Source organism: Dermacentor andersoni, chromosome 2 (genome assembly GCF_023375885.2).
Source record: "Dermacentor andersoni chromosome 2, qqDerAnde1_hic_scaffold, whole genome shotgun sequence".
NCBI classification, from domain to species: Eukaryota; Metazoa; Arthropoda; class Arachnida; order Ixodida; family Ixodidae; genus Dermacentor; species Dermacentor andersoni.
Window position 1 is genome coordinate 238521 of NC_092815.1, and position 18430 is coordinate 256950.

Sequence of the window (18430 nt, forward strand, 5' to 3'; positions counted from 1 at the left end):
TTCTGAGGTTGCGGTTCCATTTCTGATTTTTGAGACGACGCTCCATGCTTTGCTTAGCTTCCCACATATGCAGAAGACGGCTGTCCGCTATCTCCGGGGCGTTATCCCCTTCGAGCGTTTTTGTCGTCTTTATAACGTCCGATTTGAGCGCCGTCGTCCATTCCTCGATGTTTATGATGGGCCCCAGTTCCTGCGCTGTCCTGATATCTCTAAACTTATTATTTATTTATTTATTTATTATTTATTTACAGAATACTGCAGGCCAACTTGTGACCCAGGCAGGAGGGAATACGTTCATACAGTAATGTAATTAAATACGTTCAAAGAAAGGAAGTGTTGTGTTAGCGCGTGACAATATGAAATATGAAATACATGGAATCATATGAGGTACATTGAAGGATGATATAAATACATAAAAAACACATTCTACAACCATACAATGCAAGGAATTGAATTGAAAGGAGAGAAATATTTACAGTACCAGTTTACACAGGTTGTCTTTTTTTTCATGCTAACACGCATGAAAGTACTCATGTGGTCACACGTTTATTTGAAATGCAGTTTTTCAATGGCATGTAATATGTTATTGGACAGGAATACATCGGTCGGCAGAGAGTTCCAATCATTTATTGTTCTAGGTGTCTTATCTTATCCCATTATCCCATTCAACGACGGCCGGCGCGCGAGCCCTGTGCGTTTGAAGGCCCTCTTTCAGTATGGAAACAATTATGTAGTGGTCGCTGCCAAAATTTTGATGCGAATTATGCCATTCTAGACCTTTAATGTTTTTCGAGAATGTCAGATCTGGAGATGTATTCTTACTAACGCTATTGCCCACCCTCGTTGGACTCTCAGGGTCCGTGTGCAGAGTGAGCCCTATGTCATGCGTATCTTCCCACAGCTGTCTGCCTTTCGGGCTTTGGTGCGGGTACCCCCATTCCTGGTGATGTGCATTAAAGCCCTCCACTATCAACAGTGGCTGGTTGTTTGAAATTTTGAGGGCCTTGCGAAGCAGAGCCCTGAACCTCACCTTCCTTTGCCTGGGTGAGCTGTATAAATTTAGAAGGAATAAACTAGGGTCCTTCTGTTTTCCGGTTAGAATTTCGACAAACACGTTCTCGATCTCTCTCGCCTCTAGATCGTGTTCAATGGCCGCGATATTTCTTTTCACGAGCGTTGTGACCGAGGATTTCTCCCCCCTGCCACTATGAAATGCCTGATAGCCTGACAGTTTTGCGGGTCCTCCAGTTTCCTGGAGGGCAATCGCCAAAGGGGTCTCATCTAATAGCGGAAGGTACTGTTGCAGAATCGACCGCTTGCGCCGGAAGCCGCGACAGTTCCACTGCCAGTTTGATATTCATCTGCGCGCCTGGCCATTTTGCAGTTGCGTGACGATCTGCTCCATATTCTGTTGCCACCCGTTCATGGCAACCATCTCATTCCTTGGCCTTTGGCATTCCTCGGCCTGTTTCTGAACTGCCCCGAGGACAGCTTGAATTTGGATGTTGATATGGTTCATAAATTCATTCATCTTGGCCTCTAACCTTTCCGAATTTTCGACCCTTTTCTCTATAGCCTGAATAGGGTCGGCGTCTTGAATTTTGCGTTTTGTTGGTGGCGGGAGGGACGCCTCTGTGACCATCTTATCCTCTTCTTACGGCTCTTGATGTGCCGCTGGGGGGGGGGGAGGGTCATCTGTCTAATGGGTTGTTGCGGAGGAGGGGTTGCCTGCCTCTGTGATTTCTTTAAGTTTTGGATTTCGGACCGTTGCGAATCGACTATCCCCGTTAATCTTTCGACCATTTTCTTTAATTTCTCAATTTCCTCGTCCCGTTTATCCCTCTGATTACTTTCCTGGGAGACCTTGCCCGCAAAATTTACACCATTACGCTCCTTGCTCCTACCTCGTGTCCATGGGTTGGCAGGGTCCCTTGAGCTCGAGCGCTCCCTGGACTGGCTCCTGGCACGGGAACCGGAGCGTCCTTTGGGCGGCGGCGATGGTCTGCTGTGATTTGCTTCCAGTTTTGGGAAAGATTCCTCGCTGAACTTGAAGTCCTTTCCCCCTTTGGGTTCGCGTTGTCGACTATGATGTCCCCCACCAGTCATCGTTGCTTGTTCCATCTCCCACTGTAGCTTCTTAACTTCGTAGGGAGTGCGGAAGAGTTCTCGACACTTGGGGTCTCCTAGGGCGTGGCCTTTGCCGCACAGCTGGCATTTCAGCTCACACCTGTGGTCACTTGACGGATTCTTGAGGCCGCAGCCACGGCACTTGACGTTCGTCGGGTCCGGCCACACGTCAGCGCGATGCCCGAGTCAGCCACAGGCGACACACACTTCGTATTTCTTACGGTACAGCTGGCATCTGTGCGGTGCCCCGTTGAGGTAAATCCATCTTGGCACTTCTTTCTCCTTGAAGAGAATAAAGATCGACTGTGAATCTTTGCCCAGCCTGCGGACGCCTCGAATCTCGGGGTTATACTTGCGGTCTAGGCGGCACAGAATTTCTTCGATGGAGTATCCGAGTGGAACCCCGTGGATGACTCCATTTCCGCAGTGCTCGGGGGTGGCCACGTAGGCGAATGTCTCCGCTTGTTCACCGTCGAACATGAGGTGTTTCACGCTCGCGTACTTCAGCTTCCCCTCCGCACTCGTAGTGATGACGTAGAGAACGGAGTGCTGCTTCATATTTGGAGTTATTATATCTTCCTTCTCTTCGCGTGGGTTTATCCCCGCCGAAATTTTGATGTCAGTCAGATATGCTGTTCCATATTTGGTAAGCTTAACTAGGCCGCCACGTGGTCGGAGAACAATTTTCTCGGCGCCGTCTGGAATGCGCGTATGCTGACGCTCGATCGACTTGGCCGCCATTTTCCTGCCTGCTTGCCTCTGCCGGGCTCGCTGTTTCGGAGTTTTCTGTCCGCTCCTCTCTAGCGGCACGTACCTTCCTCCTTCGCTAGTGTACCATTGTCCTGGAACCGAAGATTCGTCGGGTGTAGTCGCTCCTTCCATAGTGGCCATGATTCGCAACTTCCGCGCGAACCACGAGCGGCAAACGATCCTCCGGTGGGGACGCCGCGGGCCCGGTCGGCCGCGGTAGCCTCAGCGCCTCAGCTACGTGCTGCGTTGAACACACAAAGTCCAAAAATGGAGGAAATAAGGTCCCCCTTGCGGAGAAAGCGGTATCCTCGTGGTCTTCTTGAGTTCCGTCGTCCATTGAGCACAAAACCTAGGAAAACAAGATCGAAAGACTGCCGAAAAAGGCCAAAATGAATGAGAGCACATGTGCGACCTCAGAAAAAAAAGTTCTTTGTCTGTTAATGCAATTGATGGCTTACTAACTGATTCACCATCGGCAATCGCTGCTGCTTCAATGATAAGTCTGGTACATTCATTAGAATGCCTAGCTAACATTGTGGTTTCTTCAAAAATCGGGACGCAGCCGCATTGTGCGCAATGAGCACCTAGAAAGCCTTCCCGCCCTTTGCGCACTTTACTGCTGTGTTCTTGCAACCTAACGTTAAGACATCTACCTGTCTGTCCTATATAATACCTACCGCATTTCAGAGGTATCTTATACACAACACCTTTCGAACAAACTGTATACTTTTTTCTATGATTAATACTGAAAATACTACGTTTCTTTGCAGCAGGATTGGTTCTGTCACAAAGCTGGGCAAGTTTTTTTGGAGCAGAGAAAACAACGTCGATACCTGCTCTTTGTCCTATTTTTTTAAGTTTGTGGGATATTACATGAATGTACGGGATAACAGCTGTTTTGTTTCTTCGTTCATGTACCTGAGGCTCAAAGTTGTGAGGATCGGTGCTAAACTTATTACGCAAGTTCTCCGAGCTTGGAATGAGCTTGCTCCAACTGCTCTGGCGTGGAGCCAGAGCAGTTGGAGTCCGACGGGTCGAAAAGGTGGATAGCACTGAGCCAGAGTGCGGGGTTAGTTGCAAAGAAACAGCCATGCTAGCTGGGACAAGCGTGAATGTTCCCATTCACCCGATAGGATTTGTGCGTGGAACAGTTCAGCCTTGGTGGACGTATTTGTTGTGGCTGTGGTTGTACGTGTGTGTGAGTGTTGTAAGACTGTGGACAGGATCTTTATATAACCTGCAAACTTCAACTTTCTGCTCTTGTGCCGTGCAGTGCTTTGGAAAATGTTTCCTGTACATACGTAAGACGATATTGTTTTGCATGCTCGCCACCAGGAATGTATTGCGTTCTCGCCCCTTTGTTGATTGCTGTGAGAAAATTGTTATTCGTGGTCGTCAATGTTCATTTCGGGCTCCGCAAGAGTCTAAGTTGGGCGGCATATGTTCATTTTCTTTGAGTGAACTCGCTGAGTCTAGATTGTAAGATACAGCGGCCTTTGGCTTTTGTAGTATAGCTGAGCACATTGTGAGCCCACTATATTCTTTAGGAGGGATATGTAAGGTCGGTTTGATTGTTTTGTGTACTTAAGTGTCGCGAGTCGCCGACGTGCTTTGTGTGTAGAGAGGGGGTCCACTTCCTTCCATGTCGCCGGGGCAACCGTTTGTGTTTTATGAGGGGTCAGAAGGACCGCGCGGTGTCGGGTGACGAGTTACGGCACGCGCAAAGGGGGGGGGGGGGGACGAGGTGCGGATTCGGGGAAGGCGGTATTGTGCGCACTGAGTTGGCATTCCGCTGACGGCCATATAGGTCCACACAGACAAGCCTTGAATGGGACTGCTGTACGCAGTGTTGTGGTGCCGGCTCCCGAGTCCCGGGCTAATTGGAGGCGCCGCCGAGGTTAAGGAGGACCTAGCAACAATGACCACGTGCTGCATGTACAGAGCGGGGGTCTATTCTTCTACGCACCCGGGAGGCAATCGGGGGCCTTTGATGCTGGGTGCGGAGAAAAGGCCGCGTAGTGTCGAATGACAGCTTACAGTGTGCGCTGTAGATATGCACTGCGCATGTGAGGAGCACATTCGGACGGCGTCGTCTTGTAAACACGCACTCGGGGAACTTTGTCTTGTAGACAATAAGTTCGGATACCATGGACGGTCATAAATGTCCCACGCGGATAAACCTTGAGTGCAGCTGCAGTACGCGGTGTTGAAGCCACGGCTTCCGAGACATTTGCGGTCTAGAGACGCCATTGGGGTTTGAGACGGCCAAGCAATAAATTGTGCGGGCCTGGCGTGTCTTGCTGAGGCCGTCACTGATTACGGAGAAATGAGATGGCAACGGAGTTTTAGGGAAGAAGGAAAACAGCTTTGTTTTCTAATATATTTACTTTTAAGAGTAAGCCCATTTCTTTGGGTTGTGGCTTAACAAACTTTTGACTCTCATGGGCAACTGAATCTGTGGGACGGGCCAAAGGCCCTACCGCCCTTTGTCTGTTTGGGCCATAATAATTGGGACGACATGCTGTCCCTCAGACTTGGCTGAAATCAGGATTGCTGATAGATCAGCGAGGCTTCGCACCACGTACGTGAGACTGGGCTGAAATCAGAATTGCTGATAGATCAGTGAGGCTCAGTACCATGTACGTTAAAACGAGTCTGGGCTCTAACAGTCATTGAGACAGTCGAAGAGTGAGACTTTGTTTCTCGATTGTTCAAGTTTGTAATGCATTTGTTTTACCTGCCATGTATATATATATAAGTTTACCTATAAATATTTCTTGTACACCCGATATCGATCAACAACTGCCGATCATCGTCCAAGAAACTTCACATTCCAACGGAGAAGCGAGGACAAGAGAACGAACGAAACTTTGCTTCCCTTATGCCACGTCACGCCGACAGTGGCGCCAGCTTTTTCATTGGTGGAGTTCGCCCCCAATAGCGATGAGCGACGCGCTATCAGTATGACGTCACACGCGCTTCGCATGACACCACAATGGGTACAACCGACGCAGTCGCGAATCGTGCAGCCTTGCCACTCTTCACTCGCAGTTCCCATACAAGGGGGGTGGGGGGTGGAAAGCGACAGGGAAAAGATGACGTGGCGTGAGAAGGCAAGGCAGCGATACTACTATAGACACGACTGCGGTTGCGGGGAAACTGGATAAACTTAAGTTCTAGGTACGGTGACATGACTACCCCCTTCGGACCGCCATAAGCCCTCGCCTTTCTTTCACATTCAAGCTTCACCCCCGAATTACATCCCCCCCCCCCCCCTGCATGGCTACGCCAATTCGCTGGCAGCCGCAGCCACCACTGTGGCAACGCTAGGCTTAGGTGCTTCACATTCGCTATTGAGCTTCTTTCCGATCTATGCCGTTTTTTTCCTTGAAAGAATTCGCCGCTGTCGGCAATGGCACCTCCGCCTTTGTGGTCCTCGCGATTGGCTTCGAAGTGCGAAAAGCACGGCGCGTTGCACAATGCCGGTTCCCGAATGTCAGCTTCACCTCAGTCCAGCATTGTTACGCGGTGAAGCATACGCAACAGTATTGCAGTGAAGTATAACAAACATGATAAGGGGCTACTGTCACGGGACACAGTGTGTATTCCTTTATTATACACGCATGCACCTACTATCTCTTGTCACAGTACGAGCACCGATATGCTTAATAAGTGTACTGGCAAGCCTTCAGAGCTTTTTTCGGATGTGCCTGTAGCTATTTTAGCCCTTAAAGGGTAACTGGCGATTGTTCGATGTCCACTGATCTTAATAAAATTTACATATACGTTCTCTTTTGCACTCTGGTTATATGTGCCATCCAGTATGGCTGCAAGCCAGTTAGTTTTCCTGAAAATTAATTTTAAAGGTTGGTTGCATTCCCGACTCATGACTTTCTACTGGCCACCCTGTATTTGTGATGTCAGAGACTACACGCCACTGTCGCTGAAATCGCCGCTGCCTAATTCCAAAGACCTGTAAAAGCTTCCTGTGTCATCAGGAGACATCACCAGATTCGCTTCTTTGGTGTTAATGCCACGTGTACTGCGTGTTCACGCGTTCTGCGTGCTTTCGTTATGGTACGTAGGATCTGACGTCATCGACTTATTGTGACGTCACACGAAGCAGCTACCCGTTTCGGTATCTCGTTTATTGGTTATTAGAAAGTATTGATGAGTTTCTAAGCAAATTTAACCATCCTACTGGTGACATGACTGTCAGTGGCATTAGAAAATGACAGTATCTTAATATGGTTAAAAAAACGCCGGAGTTGTCCTTTAAGGGCAGTAAAAGACATTCTCATTTTTTCGAACTGCCCGATTTTTCGGACGTTTTCGCGGTCCATAAGGACTCCGAAAAATCGGACGTTGACTGTGCAACTGACCGAGCGTGCTTCAAATGGTCTGTGGGGCGAACGCGCGGCAGGACGAGAAGAGAAAGGACCGACGCATCGAGGAATGAACGGGAAAGGAAGCGTGCCGCCGAGATGCCGGTGTCCCTCATCTAAAGTAAAATAAACTGTTTAAATCAGTGAAACTCAACACTGAGGCGTTGTGCGCGCGCTGAGAGTATGTGAGGACAGTTGAGGTTGACTTACCAGCTGTTGAGAGATAATCTCACTTGTGACAAAGTTCTGGCATCATACCAATGTGCTTGCTATCAGTTATAGCTCATATTTGAAAATATTTGCTTTTGTATGCATCTTCTTTTTATACGTATTTGTGAATGTTCGACTGGATTTGCAATGGGTTTTACCGTTTTTTTATATATTTTATTCGCTGTGCATTTTACTAACCCCTCCCTTATGTTCTTTTTTTAATAAAATAAACAATACTCATCCTTACTATTAAAACTAGGTGAAGTCGTTTTCTTATTTTTTTTATATACTTTCTAGAGTGACAGCATCGAGCGACATGGTGTCAGCCGTCTTGACATAAAACAAAGTTCTGTGTCGCTCAGGAAATTTTGCAAAGGCACTCAGGGAAAACCTGGAAAAGTCGGGGAATTCGGAAAAGTCAACTTGGTAGACACACTGACTTTAGCACTCGCTTTCGCGCTCTATTGGTACATCTGTGTCGATTATAATGGGCAAACGCCGTGCCTGTGACCTTCTAAATCTATTTCGCACGTGTACCATGTCGATCGAGTTACCGGGCTGATAGTGAGGCACGCCGACAAACGACCTGCTTGCTTTCGTGAAACTTCTTGGTCACAAATATCTTGGCAACCGCAATCGTCAGTGAAATTTACACTCAGGCTACACTATTGTCTGCACGGACATACCACACAAAATCGGGTTTTTGCCGCCGCAGAACCGCAGAAAGCATGTCAAGGTTGTAAAGTTTTGCATGCAGTCAACATTGGCGACCACATGGTGGTCATAACTAAATGTTTGGCGAAAACGTGAACCTTCGAAATTGCGCGTTCGCGGCAACTATGTTAATGATGCGACTTGTGCAGATCGAGCCCGAAAATTTTAATAAACCATTGTTCGCAGTGCTTAATGTCACGGAGGCCCGGGGGAGCCCCCCCCCCCCCTCCATTGTTTAAGGAGGGGCTCGGCCCCCCTTTGCAAGTCAACTGTAGCACTGCGGCACCCATTCGACAAGTGCTGTAGTTGATTTTTTTGTCACTATAGTACCTTGTGAGGGGCAATTCTAACTCTCTAGTTTTTGTAATAATGATTTATTCGTGATTAATTAGTTAATGGTGCATGAGCAAAAACAGGGCAACAGGTATTGTCGTACTGCTGCATGCATTTCCCCGAGGCACTGCACATGACGCTCACCACCCTTGCTCGACTAAATAAGGTTCTTGGCACACCAGCACACTGTTTCACGAGCCATTTGAGCGTGAGCCTACCTGCTCGTGAATTAGTGGAAGTTCACCTTGGTTTCTTTATGTTACAAGTTAATTTTAATTCGTTTAGCTGCGCATTACGAGTGCTGTGTTTTACCAAAGACGCATGCATCTTGTACAGTTTTGTGGGTATAATTATAAGTAGGTGTGAAACCATAAAATTTGTTATAATGCTCTGAGGTTGTTCTAGACCCTTTCTAGATTCCAATTTCAACCACAGCAGCTAAATTAAAATTATTGGGTTTTACGTGCCAAAACCACTTTCTGATTATGAGGCACGCCGTAGTGGAGGACTCCAGAAATTTTGACCGCCTGGGGTTCTTTAACGTGCACCTAAATCTAAGTACACGGGTGTTTTCGCATTTCGCCCCCATCGAAATGCGGCCGCCGTGGCCGGGATTCGATCCCGCGACTTCGTGCTCACCAGCCTAACACCATAGCCACTGAGCAACCACGGCGGGTACCACAGCAGCTGATTTCATATATGTTTTCCTTGGCTTGATTGTCTGTTGGCGTTTTACGATCGTGAATAACAAGATTCGAGCCACTCGGTTTTCCTTCTTCTCGTGCATGCGTAGCTTGGACTATGATTTAAAAAAAAAAAGGAGCTCTAGAGAAATTGCACCGACTGCATAGTAGCGTAAGTCTTGTGTACTTACAGCCAGTATTTTTTTTAATCACGAAGTATTAATTAATTAATCACTTTTAATTAGTGAACCTTTTAATTATTGCTTGAATTGCAAACATGTCGATTTTAAAATTTTAGGGCACCTTAAATAACCACCGAAGCAATCATTTCGTGCTGAAGTGTGCCTGGTTGTTTTTCCGAGAAAAAAAAAGAAGCTCGCGAAATACGCGAAATATGAAATAGATGTACGCTGGCGCGCCGCTACTCGGGCGCCTCCAAGCAACCTTTGAAACATGTACGGCTGCATTAGTTTATCGCCGCATCGTATAAGGCTTCGTCATGTAGGATGGCTCGAGAGATTTCGCGAGCTAACTGGCGTGGTGCGATAAGCGTCAGCATCTGCGGACGCAAGAATGTTGTGCTCGATCATTAGGCACTTGGAATAGCTTTAACCTTCGCATATCATGAAACAAACTACAAAAGAAATTCAAGCAATGTTTAAAGGAAACAGTGCTCAAAAGAGCACAAAAAAAGAAAAAGGCAGCTCTCAGAAGAACAGAAAAGAGCTACTCAGGAGTTTATTTCTATAAAGAAAGAAGCACGTAAGCAAAATAATCCAAAAGCACGTAAGGCGTCTCAGCTGCCCACAAATACCCAAAGGTACAACTAGCTTAGCCATTTACACATTGTCTCTTGAACTCCAGAAAAGAAGCAAAACAAAGCAGTTTTTTGCCTATTTCTATCTTTGTCGCAAGCTTTTTTTAACGCAGCGATATGGTGACATCATGAAGGTGTGTTAAACAGTCACATTTTACACCAGTTTCGAGCTGTTGTTTTCCAATGCCAATTATAGCACATGCTCAAACAGGTCACCGTCTGATGCAATACAGTACTTGCTTCTTTCCAACACTTGTGCTGTTGCAGCTTTGATCAACGACGTTGAAATCTCGCCGCAGACTCTGCTTATTTTTGCCTTTAGGGTGTCCGGTGTGGTAGTTTCGCTGCTATACACGCGACCTTTCACGTAGCCCCGCAAGAAGAAGTCCAGTGGTGTGATCTCCGGCGACCTTGCAGGCCAGGGTACAGGTCCGTGCCGGCCAATCCACTGTCCACGATATAGCTTCTCGAGCCACACTCGAGACTGACTACTACTATGCACAGGAGCACCATAGTGTTGAAACCAGATGTTCCGAAGGTGGACAAGTGGAACGTTGCAACAGACGTCGTTCACGGGGCCCTCGAGGATGTCGTTGACGTAGCGTTGCGTCGTTAGTGTGTTGTGGAAAAAGATGGGTCTGATGGTGTTGCCATCAAAAATACCACACCACACATTAAAGCCGGCATCCTGTGCCGGAGGATCCCGGCACATGAGCTTCTTTCTTGAATAGAAGGATTTACAACAAAGCCGCACCAGAGGACAAGGAAAGGTGTCTGCTGGACGGAGTTGACAGCCTGGCCAGAACGGCGTCTAACAAAGGAACTCGTCCAAGAAATCCCAAAAAACGTATCATGAATTTTTTCAAGAACAATGACCTTCGACTCCTGCAGGCCGACAAAGAAGGACTTCCTCCGTTTGTAGCCATGCCGTCGGGCATGTTTAATGAAAAAGCTCTACAAACCATCCAGGGGAATTTCAAAAAACGAAATTGAAGCCAAGTAAGGAAAAGAGCCGTGCCATATCTTTGTGTGAAGACCTTGGACTAGAAGCTAGCTAATGGTATCCAGAAATGTAGGGAAAACTGTTTAAATGTATTCTTTACTGCAAAAACGCACAAAGATGATATACCGTTCAGATGTATTGTGAGTGAAAGAGGTTCCTGGGGGGGCAAAACAATGTTAGCCGCTACCTTCTAAAGCAGCTTAACACCTTGGTTATAGTTGACCCATTCGTGGTAAAGAATAGCCTTGACATCATAGCTTTTTTTTACGTGAGACCAAGTCGCTAGGATGCTTGTTTTCAATAGATGTTGTTGATCTTTTTTACTCTATTCCGCAAGAAGAATTGTTAGCTGCCGTCCTGAGCTGCATTAATTGAGATGAACGGGCAGGTATCCTTTCAGAATACCGCGGGAATTTCAGTGAATAACTTCATAGCACTCCTGGAGTTTCAACAGCTGTTTGTTTTCAAGGCCAGTTTTATGTGCAAAAGAAAGGAATTCGTATTGGCTCGTGCGTGGCTCCCGTACTTTGCCACATTTTCCTTGCAGGCATCGACAGAACGCTATCCAAGGTGTTTGACGGAGGCAAAGTGCTCAAGGTTTTTAGGAATGCTGATGATTTTTCAAATTTTACTGACGGAACGATCTCCCATGATTTAATCGCATACTGTGCAGGGCATTTTATCTTATTTTAAACAGCACGGCAAAGGCTTAGATTTTACTTTTGAACTAGCCAAGGATAACAGCTTGCAGTTTTTAGATCTTGACATAACCCTTACTGACGAAGGTTCCGGCTGGATGTTCCGACCCCGTGCCCGCAAGGAATTGTTGCTGTATGAGTCTACACACTCCAAGACTGTAAAACGTACGATTGCCACTATGTGCCTCGAATCCGCCCTTGAAAAATCGTGCTGTCATAAGGCACAAGCAAGCTTTGACGAACAGATTTTGAGGTTGAGGAAGGCTGGCTTTCCATGTTTGATTTTAAGCGCAGTTTCAGATGCGTTAATGAAAAAGGTGAAAAAAGAAAGAAAAAGAAGTGATACCGTATTATCATAAGGCGGCGCATAATCTTAAACACGTCGCCGTGAAATACAAAATTCCTGTGGTTTTTTCGGCGCCCCGAAAAATTGCTACTTTGTGCCGCCTGATTGGTTCTGATGACTATAAGAAAGTAGAGTGTTCTATTAAACATACGAACCCTTTTGTTAAGTGTGAAGAAGGGGTCATATACGGCATACCGCTGAAGTGTTGGAAAGAGTACATCGGCCAAACTGGCCGATGTGTTAATGAACCACTGTGGGAGCATAAGCTTTCATTGAAATATGGTTATGGTTCAAAATTGCCGCTTCATTGCAAAGCTTGCGGGAACGAGTATAAACAAGTATGTGAACCAAAGCTTCATGATACAACAATCATGTTTAAAAGTAAAGTAAAGATTATGTCGCGCGTGAATTGTTGGAGGCCAACCAGATTAAGAAAAGAGGGGACGCCTGTGTCAGCACCCCGTCTCTGAATATTTACATAAATGAAAGCATGTTTTTAGATAAGCTTTAGATTTTTATTAATTGCGATTCCTTTCATACATATATATCTTCAGTGTTCTTGCACGCGCGCATTCACATAATCAGCGTTCCTCCTTTTTCGTCTCCCTCTCCCCATGGCTATATAATCAGCCACCTTTGACTTCAATACACGGTTGCAAGTAGCGCTTTGTCCTGTCTTTGTTCTTTCCTAGTGTGCCGTCACTGTTGGCGCTTCATCTTTTGAAAACACAATAAACGACCACTGATATTGGTGTCGTGCTTGTGCCAGCCAGTGGGGATTCCTATCACTCCAGTAATGTGCGTTGTGAAGATTAACTTGTGCGTTTATGGAGAAATTAGCCTCATCCATCCAAAGCACGCGAGTGAGAAAGTCCGGTTCTTCTTCGCATTTCGTGAAAGTCCAATTGGCAAAGACAAGCCTGTTTTCAAAATATCGGTCTTCAAGTTTTTGATGGTGTACATGGTTCGGGTGCATATGACCTTTTATTTAATATTCTTCCACACTGATGACCTTGAAGTTCCGGCGTCAGCACTGGCGTCACGCACACGACCGTGAGGGTTAGCAGCAAAAAATGCCAAAACATCTGTTTCCGCTTCTTGAAGTACCGTCGCAGTCCTGTGTCGCTTTCTCGTGAAGCTACCCGTTTCGCAAAGGACTTCGTACATTGTAAGTATTGTTGCCGGACTAGGGCGTCCTGCACAATGCCATATCCAGAATAGCAGTTCACTGGCGTGGTACCGTTGAGATATCCCGTTATTATCAACGCACTCACACGTCAAGCAAGAATGATTTACGTAATCGACAACAGCACATGCTGGCCGTACATATCCGCCAAAATGCATTAGATGGACATAACCTGCGCAAGGTTTGTTTCTGTTGCTAAAGGGAACAAAAGGAACATACGTTCACAGTCGTCCAACACAGTCGTCCAACACAGTCGTCCACGTACAATTTTATTTTGACAGAGATGTCTTCTACCACGTCGTTTATATACATAAGAAAAAGGAGTGGCCCTAGGACCGAGACCTGCGGGACACCTGATTTCACTGGTAACTGGTTAGATTGACGGCCTTTGAATGCAACAAACTGGTGGCGATTGTTCAAATACGCTGGTATCCAATTGACAAGTTGAGAGTTTCTAAGCAGACTATTTAATTTAAATAACAATTTACTGTGTGATACTTTGTCAAAAGCTTTCGAGAAGTCCATAAAAATTGCATCAATTTGTTCTACGTTATTTACAGATACGGCAAAATCATGGATGGTAGCAACTAGCTATGTACAAGTTGAGTACCCTTTCCGAAATCCATGCTGGCATTTTGTTAAGATGTTATGTGTATCTAAGAAATCCACGATATGTTTATGTACTATTATGTGCTCTAATAATTTGCAAGCGTTAGAGGTTAAAGAGACCGGACGGTAATTCTTTATAGACTGTTTGGCGCCGTGTTTATGAAGTGGTATTACTCGGGCTGTTTTCCAGTCATTCGGGAGTTGACCTTCTTCTAAGGAACATAAAAACACCATGTACAAGTATATAGAAACCCATTCGGCATACCATTTTAGGAAAGTGTTGGGTATATCATCTGGGCCTGAACTTTTCTTTTCATCAAGTTTTAAAAGCATGTGGAATATACCCTGTTCGCTTATTTATACATCAGAAATAGGGGCGAAAAATTCTCAAACATAGGTAAGACACCATCATCACAAGTAAGAACAGAGTGGAAATGCTCATTAAATAAGTTAGCAATTCTTTCTTCATCATTCAAGCGAATACCATCAACTTCAAATACATCACATTGGTAATGTTTCGGTGACACCTCCTGCCAAAATCTATCCGGAGACGCTGTGATGAATTTAGGCAATGGTTCTTCATAGTAACATTGTTTCTCAGTAGATAGTTGGACCCGAAGTTTAGATGAAAGAGAAAGAAATTTCTGCCATTGATCTGGTGAACCACTGCTTGATTTTCTTTATTTTATTTTTTAACCTCTTGACCTGCCTTTTCAATCTCAGCGTCTCCCGAGAAATCCAGGGATTCTTTTTTCTTTTCTCAACAATAGTTGGTACATATTTTTCAATGCATTCATTAACAATACTCTTAAAGCGTTCCCATAGCTCCTGCACGTCTACAATATTCTCTGAAAATGAATCTAAGTAAAAACGAAAGCGTATCTATAATCGAGACATCATCAGCTCGGGAGAAATTACGGAATCGGACAGCGCTAGAGCTGTCTTTCCAATTCATATTATTTATTGTTAGTAACACAGCCTCGCGATCCGTTATACCGGGAAATACATCGCACTTAGTGTGACTACTTATGGTCCCACTTACAAAAAAAGAGGTCCAGGATTGTTTGAGAATTACCCTGTATTCTAGTACAGGTATCCACTAACTGTAATAAATTAAAGGAAAAGGCAATGTCCAGCATGGCCTCCCCTAAGCTGTCGTTATCACTTTTGACCGACATCGTTTCCCAATAAATGCTTGGCAAGTTAAAATCTCCCGAGAGAATAATGCGGTCAGCGGATTTCACATACTCGCTCATGTATAGCTTCAACGAATCCAAAACTTCAACACCAGAATTAGGAGGTCTGTACAGAGCAGCTATGACATATAGAATATTTTCATGGTAGGCCTTGCAAAAAATGCATTCAACATCTAATAAATCAGGCATTTTTAAGAGCCGAATGTTATCCTTGAAAAGGATGGCTACACCTCCGCCCCTGCTACCTCTGTCTTTTCTGAATGCGCTATACCCAAGTGAAATGAACTCGCTATCATATATTTCTTCATTTAACCATGTCTCCGTCAAGACAACGATATCTGGGTTATACGACAAAAGAATTCCCTCTAGCTCTGTACGCTTGTTTATAACGCTACTACAATTTAGGTTAAGTATTCCTCAAGAACCACGCTTGCGCTTAGTCTGTCAATTTTGAGGACCTGATTTCTTCAGCTTATAACGGCATCTTTTTTCAGCATCCCAACCAAACAAAGTCCCGTTGATGCTCAACTTATCGTAATGCAGCTTTACTTTCATGTTTTTCTGCCTTTCTTCCTTAGAACCCTCCCATAAACGCCTCCGTGTGTCACGTACTTGCTTACTCGATTTATGGTATTATCTCCCCCTTGACTTCCTCCACCAATCCTCTAGCCTCCCCTTCATTACTGCCACTCTTTTCTCGTCTATTTGCCCTCGTTCCCCAGGAAAACCTAATGCCCCTTCCATATCTGCCACTGTTCCCTCAGCCAGAGTCGGGCGAAGGTCTGTGCATCTCAGCACTATATGGTCAGTGGCCTCAATTTCGGCTCCGCAAGCTGTGCACAAAAGGTCCACGTCTTCAAATTTAGCCCTGTATGTTTTCGTTCTCAAAACCCCCGTCCTAGCTTCGAATAATAGTGAGCTGCCCCGCGAGTTATCAAATAAGAGCTCTCTCTTTATCTCCTTTGTGTCCTATACATAGATAGCACTGGCTTTCCGAGCATTCTTTCTTCCCACATTTTTCTTTCAGTCTCCTTCACCTCCTTTCCCACACTAGAACCACGTTGGACTCCCTCCCTTGGCTGTAGGTATCTAATCCTCAGCTTCCTAGTTCTGAGTGTCCACTTTGTGTTCAAACTTTTCATGTATAGATATTTGTACACTTTTCCCGCCCACCTTTTTTCCCCAAGTGCTGGCAGTCTCTGTTCATATTTTAGCTTACTTATTGCCTCTCTACCTTCGAATGACGTCCATCCAATGTCCCCCTGCACTCCCTCATTAGGGGTGTTCCCGTGAGCTCCTAAGGCCAACCTGCCTACACTTCTCTGTCTTGTTTCCATGCATGCCTGAACTTCCGATTTGATGCACAGTACTGAATTTCCGAATGTGAGGCCAGGTACCATAACCCCTTTCCATACCCCTCTAACCACCTCGCACCTATTATAGTTCCATAGTGCCTTGTGTTTCATTACAGCTGAGTTCCTTTTAACTTTTTCAATCATAATTTTTTTTCCTGTTCTTCCAAGTACTTTTTGCCCTCGTTTAGCCATATGCCCAAATACTTGTATTTTTCAACATGATCAATCCTAGTGCTTTGTATTTCCAACGGTTCCCCCCTTTCTTCATTGTATGCTATCACACTACATCTGACTTCTCTCTACTGAATTGCAGTCCGAATTTTTCTCCCTCCTCTCCACATATGCTCATTAGTTCCTGTAGCCCTACTCGGGTGACAGCAAGCAGTACAATATCATCTGCATGCATCAGTCCGGCTAGTACTTGAGCTACCTTCTGCCCTTCCAGCATATAGCTTATGTCGGTTCCTATTGTGCTCTGTTCTAGCCTCTTTTCCATTTGGCTCATGTAAATCATAAAAAGCAGGGGCGACAATGGACAGCCCTGCCTGAGACCTTCTTATTTTAGCTGGCTTTGTAGTTTCCCCCTCCCATGTTATCTCTACCTCATTATCTGTATAAACTTGTTGTAAGAATCCAATCACCTTTCTATCTAGACCATATTTCTTCAAGTGGCTCCATAACTTTTCACGGTTTACATCATCATAGGCTCCTCTAATGTCTAAAAAAGCTATCCATAGCGGTTTCTGCCTGGCTGCCGCTATCTCTATGCACTGTGTTGTAACAAATAAATTATCATCTAGCCTTCTGTTTCTTCGAAATCCATTCTGCAGCTCTCCCAAGATCTCTTCACGTTCTGCCCATTCCTCCATTCTTATTTTCACCATCTGCATTGCTACTCTGTATATGACTGATGTGACAGTTATTGACCTGTAGGATTTAATGTTGTCCTTGCTTCCCTTACCTTTGTAAACTAATATCATTCTGCTTGGTTTCCAGTCCTGTGGAACATCTCCCCCTACAACTATTTGTTCAATAAGTTGTCGCAATTTTAATTTACTTTTCTGGCCTAATATGTATATCAATTTCATAGGTATGTCATCAGGTCCTGTCGTTGTTCCCACCTCATGTTCCATTCTGACCCATTCCTTACTTGTCATCCCTCTGTTCTCCTCCTCTGATTCTGTCTTGCTGTTGTCATTGTTCTCCATTTCGCTACCCTCTGGCTCTGCAAATGCTGCCTCTATTGTTAACCTAATATATTCCTGAGCTTCCTCTCCCTCTACCTTTGTTTTTTCTGGTGTGGTCAGTGAGTGCTGAACCACCTCTGTCTTCTTACTCTGTTGCCTTATGTGTTCCCAAAACTTCTTAGAGGCATTTCTGTCTTTTTTTCGGATCTCTAACAACCACTGTACCCCAACTTTTGCTATCTTGGCTTGAATTAATGCCGATGCTTCTCTTTTCATTGCAAGGTAACTCTCCCATTTTGTCTCCACCTCTTCTGGTGGGGCTCCCCTTTTCTTTGCTGCTCTGTGTTTTCTGCACGCATCTTTGCATTGCTCTATGGCCTCCTTAACTTCTCGGTCCCACCAGCTTTTCGGTTTATGTTTTCCCTGCTTACTTCCTAGCTTCCTAATCTGTCCCTTCTCTAGCTCTCGTTTAAAAAATACCTATTAACTCGTCGTATGTCCATGCCCTTTGCGGTTGCTTGGATACCATGCTTTCAATGTTTTTCGCCACTTCTTGTAGCTGCATGTCATTCAGTTTGCTCATACCTTTCCTTTTTTAAGTTTTTCCCAGTGGTGCTGTCTTTCCAAACTGATTTTCATTCGTTTGTGATCACTCCCCAGGCTTTTTGTACCTTCTTCATCAATTTCCATACCTGCCAATCGTTCATAGAGCTTGTGGGACAATTAGGCAGTAGTCGATTGTTGAGTGGGAGATATTTCTTTCCCATGTTATCTTCCCGTCGCATTTAATTTCAGTATTAACTATTACAAAATTATGGGCCTCACAAAAAT